This window comes from Vicugna pacos, chromosome 8 (genome assembly GCF_048564905.1).
Source record: "Vicugna pacos chromosome 8, VicPac4, whole genome shotgun sequence".
Lineage (NCBI taxonomy): Eukaryota > Metazoa > Chordata > Mammalia > Artiodactyla > Camelidae > Vicugna > Vicugna pacos.
Genome location: NC_132994.1, coordinates 69,986,543 through 69,998,225, shown reverse-complemented (window position 1 = coordinate 69,998,225; position 11,683 = coordinate 69,986,543).

Below are 11,683 nucleotides of genomic sequence, written 5' to 3'. Positions count from 1 at the left end.
CAAAAGACAAAACATAGGTGAGTTGAGAAAATATTTTTTAAATGTTCAGTCTTGTTGATAAAGAAATGAGAACAAAACAGTAAAAGATCCTTTTTGTCTATCAGATTTGGGGGTGGGGGGAAGCTAGTGCTGGCTAAGTTCAAGGAGTCGGACCCTTTCATACATTTCCATTGGGATTTTCAAAGACGTGATTTCCCAGGCATGTACCCTGGTGATGTGCCCAAATAGCTTTAAATATAGTCATCCCACTTGACACATTGTTTTTACAGGAATTTATCCTAGGGATTTATCTTAATGAATTAATTGGAGATAGTCACAAAGATTTATCTTCTAGGATGTTCACTGCAGCATTTTTTATGATGGTGAAAATTTGGAAAAGACATAAATGTCCAACAATAGGGGATTGGTGAAATAAATGGAGCCCTAGGCAGCCACTAAGATTCAAATTTTAGAAAAATTAATGACATGAAAAGGCTCATGATATAATAAATTTTAAAATTTGCTTGTAAAATTGAACACTTTATTATAGTGGGTATTTCTGAGTGCTAGAATTAGAGGTAATTTTTATTTAAAAATTTTTATCTCTATGCTCCCATATTTTTCAAAATTTCTATAGTAGCTACATTTTTAACCTGTTTTAAGAAAAGGCCACAGAAGGGAGATTGGATATGGAAGGGAGGACGCAGGGAGTAAAGGAAAGAAGCATTCGTGAGGTAATTTCCTGACTGCCACTCCCTATTAGCCAGAAGCCTCAGGGTCAGGGGCTGGGTCGAGGCTGTCCAGACCCCCAGTGCCTGGCATCCACACAGTGGCCCGGGGCCTGTAGCCAGAAGTTCAGCCTGGCAGCAGACCCTACAAAACAAGACAATGGTGTTGAAGGCCAAGGGCAGCCTGCAGGCTGCAGTTTGCACCTGGTTCAAGTAACAAGTAGACCCTAAATGGACTCTGGTGCTTTCGGGCAGTTTCTGGCACTGCAGTGTCTCTGCCATGTTTCCACACTTTCTTGTTCCTGGGTCTACTGAGAGTTCTACTTTTCCCATGTCCCAGTTCCCTGTCCCCTTTTCTAACCAGGGAGAAGTGGGTGGGAAGTACTCTCCACTTGGGTTTCCTCCTCCCGTCCCTGGGTACCGCTCACCTTCCCTTCCTGACGCTGGCCGGCCAGCTCCCAGTTCTCAGGGCCTTCCCCCCAGTCTGCCTGGGAAAAGTGAGCAGGAGCTCTCAGCCCAGAGCAAGGGCAGAGGATGGGGCAATGGACAGGGACAGGGGGCAAAGGCGGTAGCAAGGACACAGGACCGAGGACTCGGGAGCCCTGCGGTGGCGTCACACTCCAGGCCAACCAGGACCAGTTCTCTCTGAGAGGGGAGAAGGGCATGGTGACTGCAGGGAAGGCCGCCCTGGGGCAGGTGGCATGTCTGAGGCCTGTGAGGTAAGGTGCAGGGTGGCCTGAGCCCAGGCAGGAGACGGGGGCGTGGGCGCTAAGTGATGAGATCCTGGGAGGTGGATGAAGACCATATGGAGAACAGTTAAAGAAGGAACATTCAGGGACAAAATTCTTCTTAAATTTAAATCATGCTGAAAATAAGAGGAGATAAACACATCTGTCCTGTAAGAAGTATGTTTGTAACCGAGCAGGACCCTACAGGCCTTCCAGCGTCAGACCCATCTGCCCCATGTCCTCTGCTGTAGCTCCTCTCTGACGTACCCAGATCACAGTATCTCATGCATATTTCCTGAGTTTTTCAGATGCTTAAAACCACCACTAAAGGGAAGAAATGAACTACTTGATGATCCAGAGTGCAGGGCCCCGGACCTTCTGAGGCCCAGAAGCTGATAGTGTTGACGCCCCGTTCCCTCAACATTAAACACAGAATTGTGCACAAGTTCATCACGTACCCTGCGACCTGCCCCCTAACCCCGCGCCTTACCTGGCCTTTAAATATGCTTTGTTGAAACCCTTGGAGGAGTTTGGGGTCTTCCTGGGCGTGAGCCACCCGGCCCTCCTTGCTCTGCCCTGCAATAAACTTTTCTCTGCTGCAAACTGGTGTTTTAGCTTGTTTGGCCTCATGGTGCAACAGGCACACGAACTTGCCTTCAGTCACAAGCTCCTCAGAGGAACTCCTCTAGGGTCAGTTCAGCGGGGACAGAACTGGTGCATTTGGCCACATGAGCGGCTTGTGCTCTAAAGGTTGCAGGGAGCACGCAGGCCCCCAACTTGCCCCGGTGGAGCTCCTAAGCCTGATACAAATGCACGGCTGGATGACGTGGCGGAGAATCAGGGGTGAACGTTGAGAGGAACGTTGTGAGAGACGGGGGCGGAAAAGCCACCGGGAGAGGCGGTGGCGGCCCCCGTGGAGGAGGCAGCCTGGCCGTCTGGCAACAGAGCCCCCCGCCTGGCCGGCTTTTGCCCACGTCGGGTGGCGTCCATTTGAAGCCATCTAAGGGCTCAGTTCCTAACAAAGTTCCAGCGGAGGGCCCTTGATCGCCCTCTAGAAGGCTAATTAGTCCCCGAACCGCGGCGTCTGCGGGGCCTGCGGGACAGAGGCGCCGGCAGGTGACACACATCGCGGGCCGGCATGGGGCTGCCTTCTAATGGCTTTTTGAAGATTGCTCTGCGTTTGATTGACAAATGCCATATGTCCCCCGTGTTCAGGGCTTTGGCCTCTCCTCTGAGCTCTCTCTTCTTTGCCTCTAAAACAGGTTCCTCTTTGCTTTGATTTCAAACATGAGATTGTATCAGTCCCAGTTCTGAAAAGGGAGGAAGTGCAGGTTTTAACGCCTTGCCTCGCCCTGCCCCTCCCCTAGCCCACGCCCCTAAGGAGTCCCCTGTCCCCCGCCCCCTGCAGGGGGTGCTCTGAGCAGCGAGGATGATCAGGGCCCCAAGGGCTTCCCAGACTCAAGCAGCTGAAGGCCCGAAGGGGCGCTGCGTCGGCCTTGAACAGCCAGGGGCGGAGGGAGCTTGCTGGCTCAGGACTGGGGTCTCCATCTGCGACCCCACTGGCTCCGGAGCAGTGGCTCCCTCCCAGGACCCCCGGCAGGAAGGGCTTTTTCCTGCCTCCCCTATCCTCGGGGCTGAGGCCGTTGCCCTTTCTTCCGTGTCCCTCACTGCCATAACAGCCCGCGCCCTCCGCACCTCCCTGGTCCTCATCCTCAGCTGGCTGGCCTTCTCTTCTCCAGGCAATTCCGGAAACCTCTAATTGCTTTGATCAGTCTTAGAGGCACGTTGAAAATTGGAGCTCTCGTTTCCTCACTTAGTCTGCGGCTGGGAAGGCTTGGCTGGGGGACCAGCTCGCACCCAGGGGTAACTGCAGGGGCAGGACAATTAGAAGCTGGCAAAGCTGTCAGGGAACGCAAGTGACAGGCCTGTCACAGCGCTCTAATGACTGCCTGAATGTTTGCTTCATTTTGTCAAAAACAACATCCCCGTCCACACGACAGTCCAACACCTGTCTGTCCCTCTGTCCTTAGACCATGTCAGAGCTCTAGTGTTTAAGACTCTCAAACATCTCTCCCCAAAATAGGGGACTCCATTTTTCTGTCATCCATGTACTCTGCACCTACTGTGAGTCCTGAGCCCCCTGGAGGAGCACCTTTGAGCCCCCATTACCACCCACACTGCCCTCCCAGCGAAGCCCCAGCAACCTCAGAATCCTTCTTAACCTGGGGAGCTATCTGAAGCATCAGCAGAGAAAGAATTCCTTCTGGCCCTACTTCGCTCATAGTGTGTCCCCTCACCATCCACCATCTGTTGAACCACATGAGCCCTGTGGACAGGAGAGCCACAGGATGTCAGAGGAGAGCCACATGGAGGGGCACACAGTGTCCACAGTCCTCTCAGGCTAAGGCCTTGGCACAATTCTGGCAGGAAGGTCTGGGTGGGGACTGGTCTGGGGGCACAGCTGTTGTGTTCTCAGCTACCACCCTACTGTGGTCCCTGTCCTATTGCTGAGCCTGGTTTTCCTCCTGCTAATTCTGTGAGCCACTTGATATCCTTCTGATAAAGCCTGTTTCTGCTTGAATTAGCCCATGTTGGTTTCTGCTGTTTGCAACTGAGAGCTCTGGCTGGACCCAACACTCCCTCCCAGGGCTGCTGGAAGCATTGATGGCCTGGTGGGAGGAGCGCTGGAACACGGGGATAGTATCTGAGAGTAGGTGCCCCACCTCCACCCTCTCCAGCACAGTGGCAGACCTCCTAGTGCCAGCTTCATTACTGAGGTTTTCCTGCTGTCGGGGTATTGTTGACATTTCTGGTTTGCTTGGGTTCTTGAAGACTCACGCGTCGTGGAAGGCTGAGGGGACTGTTCGCTGCACAGAGTTGTGCCCGTCACCTCCCTCCACACATCAGTGAGTGTTATTCCTAGGGGCCTCCTTGGGAAGGTTCAGAGCTGGTCATCACCTGCAGTCACTCCAGACCATCCCCCGCAAAAGAAGCCTTGTTCCATCATTACTGCCCTCCCCTGGCGACCTGTCTGCCTTCGTGCCCTCCCGTCTCTGAGCAGGGCCTGGCCGTCATAGCCACCACATCCTCGGTCTGGACCCGAGCACGGTCCTTCCCAGATCCTGCTTACTTCCAGGAGCTGGAAGGAGGGGTCTTTGTTCTGGGGGAAGCCAGGGAAAGCACAGCTCACAGACACACAGTACCTTGGAAGAAAGAGGAAATGTTGCTTTTTCCCTCCGTAACAGTAAAATCAATATATGAACAACAAGCTCATGAGAAGGCACACTCACAGCTGTGAACTGCGGCTCTCTCACTCTCTTAACTACACTCCTTGCGGCAGGATTTCCTTGAAGGTCCTTCCTGTTTCCTCTGGGAGGTACCTTGACCCCCAGGGCCCACGCCTTGTGCAGAACGACTCCGAGCTTCCACCCTTGGACTCAGGCCTGGAGACGGTTGCCAACGTGGTGCCGGGCGGCTGCGGGCACAGTCAGATGCACCGTCCAACTCTCCTTCCCGCCGCGGGCTGCGGACGCCAAGCCTGGCCCTGGGGTGTGAGTGTGCAGGGACGTGGGGGCAGGGAGCCATGAGGCCGGGCAGCTGGGCCTGGAGTACACACTCACCCTCCAGTAACATGGGGGACCCTCCAGCCTGGGGAGGAGGCGGAGGCCCAGCACCGGCAGTGACCCCAGGGCCCTGCGGACTGACTGAGGGGAGGCTCCTGGGGGTGAAATGGGTATTTTCGTTACCTTTGAATATTTTAAAGTATGGCACATACACAGACATTGTACCGAGGTCAGGTTCCTGGTTTTAATGTTGAATATGGTTATCTAAGATGTGACCACTGGGGAAACTGGTAAAAAGCACACAGGACCTCCCCACACTATTTGTGCAACTTCCTGTAAATCTATAATTACTTAAAAAGAAAAAGTCATTAAAAATATGGGATGAAATTTTTTATAACAAAAACCTGGCCGTGTCAGGTCACAAAAGTAAGCTCCCACAAATTCCAGTAGGGAAAACTAAGAGCTGGGACATAATTTTCGACCCCAGGCTCTGGGAGTGGAACCACTGGTTTCCCAGGCGCTGGCCAGGGCCGGGCATCGGGGCCGACGAAGGGCACCAGGAAATGCTGGTGGGGAGCCCCGTGCTGGCATCCACCCCTAGCCCTGAGCTGAAAAGGACATTATGATTGGTACCATGGGGACATTTCCATAAGGGTCCCTCATAGAGGTGGTGGCAGCAGTTACAGAAGGTTGCAGCACCCCAGACAACACACAGACACACCCCCACACACAGACACACACAGACAGCCAGACGCACACACCGCACTGCCCAGCCACCCCCATGGAGCTCCCTTCCTCTTTCCCATGACCCCGCCCCAGTGCAGGGTAGAGGACAGGTCCTGAAGTTACTGGCAAAAAAGCAAGTGTCCACAAACAGCTTCCAGGACACCCTGAGTGCCCGCACAGAGCACAGCAGACTTGTATTCTTTCTGTGTAACTTCAGCCCTCTCCTTTATGACTCACAGAGCCTCAGTTAAAATAAAGAAAACATAAAGTTTCCCTTTTACTCCTTTGTGTGAGATGGAAAACTTTTAACACAATCTCCAACAAAATCCATCTCAAATCCAATTAATTATGGAGAAAGGTAACTGGACATATAAGAAGATTCAGAAACCTCAAATAAGGGAGCTTGTGTGAGCAAGTACTCTCCTGTGAAATTGATTTTCTCCAAGAAAGAAGACAACTCTATATTCTCAAAGAGACGAGGGAGGAAATTGCATTTATGAAAAGAGAACCATCTGAAATGTTTAAAATACTGTGTTTAGAAGTAACACAGTAATCGCTCATTGTTTCTTAGCTCCACAGAAGCAGTGAACAGCATACTGGATGCTACAGAAAGCCAAACTAATACCTCAGGAAAGTCTCTGAGCACTCGGAAGAAAATCTAAAGAGGCGAAAATGATGAATAGCAAGGAAGATAGGAAAAAAGGAAGAACGTGGAGTATCTGCTGGGGAGACCTGCACAACACAGCTTCCAGAAGGAAATAATGGAGCAGAGAAGAAGAAACAATGTAAGAAAAATGCTCAGATGTAGAAATTACAGAAGCCATAGTCCATGACAACAATACAAGAGAACTAAAGATCATTATTAGCAGAGGGGCGAACAGAGGGTAAAGATGAAACCACTTTCAAAAGAAAAGAGAACCGCCCCCCATCATCCAGAGGGGATGGAGCACCACCTTTGCAAGGTCTTTAAGACACTATCGTGATAACACAGCCGTCAGAACTGAAGGAATGTTCTGACAAGAAAATGGATAACTTGAACGTGTTTTACAGAATCAAACAGAAATGAAGATAAATATTCCAACAAAGAAGCAGGAAAATAAAGAACAAGACAACCTGGATGGAAAAAGGAAGGATAAGCTGAGATTCATGAGGGAGAGCGCTGCCAGAGGACCCAGGGAGAGAGGGCAGGGCCGCATCCCCTGGGGAGGGGAAGGGCAGGAGCTGTGGGTCAGGTGTCCAGACCCTGGGAAGGCGGTGAGCAGCCCGGGGAAGGGACTTCAGGCTGAGAGTGGGGCAGGGAGTCGAGAAAGGTGCCTGCAGGTGGAGGGGCACTCGGCCCCCTCTCCTGGTGTCGGGGAGCAGTTGGTTTTGTGCCTCCCCACATGAGCTCTTGGAGAGACAACGCCAGACCACAGGCCTCGACAGGTGGCCATGGCGCTCTTCCCAGGTTCTGGAGGGACATCCAGCTGCAGCATCGCAGGCCGGTCACACCCCCTCCCCAGGTGGCTGTGCTGCACAAGGAGGAAGCGAGGGGCACCAGGAGCCTTGATGCTCACCTTGGAATGTTCCAGCAGCTTTGAAAGGCGGGTCTTGAGGCACTGGACACTGATGGCCAGGAGTGGAGACTTGGAGAGGAATCCAGAGCCCACAGGAAGGAGGCTGGCCGTCAAGGGGAGCACTGTGCAGCGCTCATCTCACTCACCTGGGATCCGGGCCGCTGTCAGGGGCTGTGGGATGAAGAGAACGCTGCGGCTGAGATGAATCCAGACTCCAGGATCCTGCAGCCCAGGATACGGGCCACTGTGGATCCCTCTAAAGTGCCCCAGGTCTTGATCTGTCCGCCTGGCTCAAGACCCATGTGACAGAGTCTGTGGGGTCTGGTGTCCACCTGCAGGCTGGGCCCCTAACAGTGCAGAGCTGGCGGTGCTCCCGGGGTGCGTGAAGCCCTGACGCGGGGAGTCACTGCCCAGGATGCGGATGCAAACCGCTGCCAGACGACAGCGCCCACGGCGAGAACACTGGGATCATTGGCCGGTTCGTCTCCATGATCCAGTCGTTTTTGAAGAGGAAAGTAAAATTATTTTTGCCTGCAGGAGATGAGGCAGGTCTGCTGTCCTGGCAGGACTTCCTTGGACCAATGGCAATAAGTTCCCCCTCATGTTTCTTCTGAGGAGCATCTTAAAGGGGTGGCCAGGCCAAGCCTTGGGGGGTCTGAAGTGTTGAAGGACCCCCCCCCCCAGTGAAACTGCCCTCCCCACGCTGGTGACCTCCTCCGGAGTGCATGGACACAGAGCATCTCCTGCTGACCGGTGGCCAGCAGGTGGGACCAGGCTGACTTGCACCCTTGAAGGGCGCTCACACACACCCATCCAGGTGTCCTCTGCCTTGGACTCTGCTTCTCCTGGGATTCTCTCCTCTTCTTCCCCAGCCTCTCTCTCTCTTGTTCTGAATCCTGAGCCCAGCCCTCCAATCTTCCCCGTCAGCACACTCTCCCCCCTGGGGATCCACATGGTCCCCTCTATGCAGATGACACCCAGATCTTCACTCCAGCCTCCACTTTGGCGCTGGACCTCAGACCCCATGCAACTGCCCACTAACTAGTTCCCCTGGGATGGTCCATATGCCGCACAAACTCAAGAAACTCCTGCATTCGTTTCTTGGGGCTGTTCCCACCCAGCCCTCAGCAGTCCTTGTTTGAACACTGCAAAACTCGAATGGTTTTCACTCCTCAGCTTCTAAGCTGAGGCTGTAATCACACTGTTCCTGAGCTGAAGTCTCCATAGCCCAGCAAGGCCAGCTTTCTCAGGGGGGTGCCCGCCCCTTGTGGTCCTGTCCTTGCTGACCCCTCCCTTCTCATCCTTGGCATTCCCACACCTCTCCTCCCTCAGATCTCTTCAAAACCTGCAACGGAACAATTCTGGATTTATTTCAGATCCCAGAATGCCCAGGGATTTTCCATAACTCTCTTCCATATGATGAGCCCTGCCTTGGGGAGAATGCTTTCTCCTTTTTTCAGCCCTGCTCCAACTCAGGTGGTCTCCACAGTCTCCTACAGGAAGCCATCCCAGATTGCCCCCTCCAAACTGGGCTGGGTTCCTCCCCTGTATCTTCTGCCCACATCTCTGCAACACACGTCACACTGAATAGTTCTTACTTGCTAACTTGCGTGGTCCCCTTTAGGCAAGTGATGAAATGAGAAAGTGCTCTGATTATTAAATGCCTACTGTATGCTAGACAGCATACTCACACTTTGCTCATTGTTTTACGCTGAAGGGAGTGACAGAGGTACAGAGGTAGGCAAACTCGGAATCCCGTCTCTCCCTGGGGCAGGTACCCGGGCTGGGTCATGCCACCTCTGTGCCCTTGCAGGGTGGGAGGGTCAGAAGCCCTTTGTCCTGGAGGTGATGAGGGCCTGTTAGCAGACACGGGGAGCTTGTCAGCTGCTGAGTTGGGAAGGTAGGCCTCTCCGGAGGAGGATGTGAAATCCTCCGCAGGGCTCCACCAAGCTTGGTTTCATGTGTGCTTTTGAGAACAGAGAAAACAGACTCCTCACCTCCACCTCCATAAAGGAAGCCATGCAAGAGGCTTTGAGGAGAGTGTTCTCCAAAAACGTTCAGTTCAGTTCCCCGGACAAGCATGAGACTTTGAGAAACGATCTACAGTCCCTTATGAATCGCCACTTAATAACAGCCCTTAAGGACAGATTCTGGGTGGGTGGGAGGAAATGCCAGTTTGTATCCAGATTTGATTGCTCAGTACTGAGCCCCCAGACTGGCATCAAAACTAATTTCTGAACAAAGCCCACCAAGATGAAATTCCACTAATTAACAAAACCCTTCTTTTTCCAGATGCATTCTAATCTATTACCCACCAAAGCAGACATCAAACGTTAAACGTGGGGAGAGGGGATTGCACATAAAAAGTTGGCTGAGAGAGGCCTTCACTCCAAGCTCCCCTTTGGAACTGAAGCTCCTCTTGATGAATCACTGTGGCTCCTCGCCATCAGGAGCCTTCTCCCTTCAGAGCTCATGGCCAAGAGAAGTACCGGCCATATGTTCACACCATTTGGTGAAAAATACACTGAACCAACAAAACAAGCATCGCACTTATGGGTACATTTTTTCTATCATGCTAAAAGTGTATTCATCTAAAGTGTGTGGAAGATGTTGTGTCATTTTTTTTCTCCCCATGGGAACAAATAACTGTTCCTATTAGACCAGCATTTTTAAAACTATGATCCAAACATAAGCAACTGGTGTCCTCTCCATATGTCCCTTGTCACTTTTCATTCCTCAGGTGTCCTATTTTGAATCACAATGGGTGACTGGAAAGTGAAATAGGAAAGAAAAAAAAAAAAAGAAATTAAACCCTCAGTGCTGTCCAGCGCAGGCACCAGAAAGGTCACTGACTGGTGGCACACTCCAGCAGCCCCAAGCCAGCGAAGCTCCCAAGCCAGCCTAAGAAACCACAGGGTTGAATGAGGTGCTCGTTCCTACCGGACAGGCCCATATCCTGGATGACCATGAATTTCAGTTTAAAAGCGAGCTGGGGGTTGGTTTATTCTAATTTCTCAACAAGTACCATCTGTGAAAGCCCATGGGACCAACAGTACTTTCTGAGGAAATTTACATTCCAAGCTTTATGACATATTTGAAGGTCCTGGAGCGCAGAAAATCTGACCTGTCTTGGGAATCTGTCCTTGGTGGAGTTTATCTCGTGTCCAGGAGGGACGTAATCATGAGTTTCTCACGGGAGTTCACACAACCCTTGGACGTGAGAAGGGCGGCCCGAGGCAGGCTTGGAGGACTGAGCCCTGTAACAAAGGGCTGCGGACTCCAGGGAGCGGGAGGGCCTTACATTTGGGCCTCAAAACAAAAAGTATACAAGACGATGAAGGTGGTCACAGTAAAGAGACTGATGGAAGGACCTGTCATACAACACAGCAGTGGCCGGAATTTCCCAATTTTGGTTTAAGTGCGGACTATGGTTCCCATTATGTCTTGGTCATGAGACTTCACAAAAGAACCCCCACCCCCACCCCCACCTCCGGCTCCAATCTATGGCTGATCTCCATCACGGCTTCTGTTGTAAAAGTCCCTGTCTCTTCTGGACTTTGTATAAAGCTGAAAACCTTTCTAAGGCTAATACACATTCTTGGAAAGGGGAGGTCTCAGTTTGGTTTCAACTACTTGGTGTCAGCCTACGCCTCTTTTTAGAGAACGGATGTTATAACGTTCTATACTCAGACTTCTATGAAGAACAGCTAATAGCTATGAAATTCTTTCAAGTGCAAAAAACGTCCAAGTGTGAAGTAATCACCACTTACCAGTAAGCAGTGTTACAAATGCTGCTGGTTCTTGCCTGAAGGAACTGCTTCTGTTTGCACAAGGATATCTTCAAGGAGTTGAATCCAAGTTTAGGTTCCTTAAGTCTTAGGAAAATCTAGTTTGTAGAACATACAGAGCCAGAGCCAGCTAAATACCAAATTTATGCAGAAGATAAAAGCTCAGGCTTCATTTATTTACCTGACCTTAAGCTTCTACAGAAACGAGGCACACCCTGAATCCCACCTCTATGGCCCACGGAAATACAGCCCGTCTCCAGCCAAGCGTGGAGACCGCAGTCCCTTTTCTCCAGGGAGGCTCTCTGCTGTGTGCATCAGACAAGAAGGAACAGCAAAGACAGCACTGTGATCGGCCACCTGCTGTATCTGACCCCTGAAATATGTTACAAGCCACTTTTTTTTTTTTTTTAGGTCAGGACAGGGCAAATTTACTGCATGACTGTACTGCGTTCAGGAGAGATGCTTCTCCCCAGGCCTGCAGAACTGAAGGTGACATCTCCTACCACCTCTGGATGTCCAACAAGCCAAAACTGACACTTAGCAGAGAAATTACGCAGAATCAGCCTTGGCGCTAAACACAGACCATCAGTAGGCTAAGCCTTTATGGCTTTTACT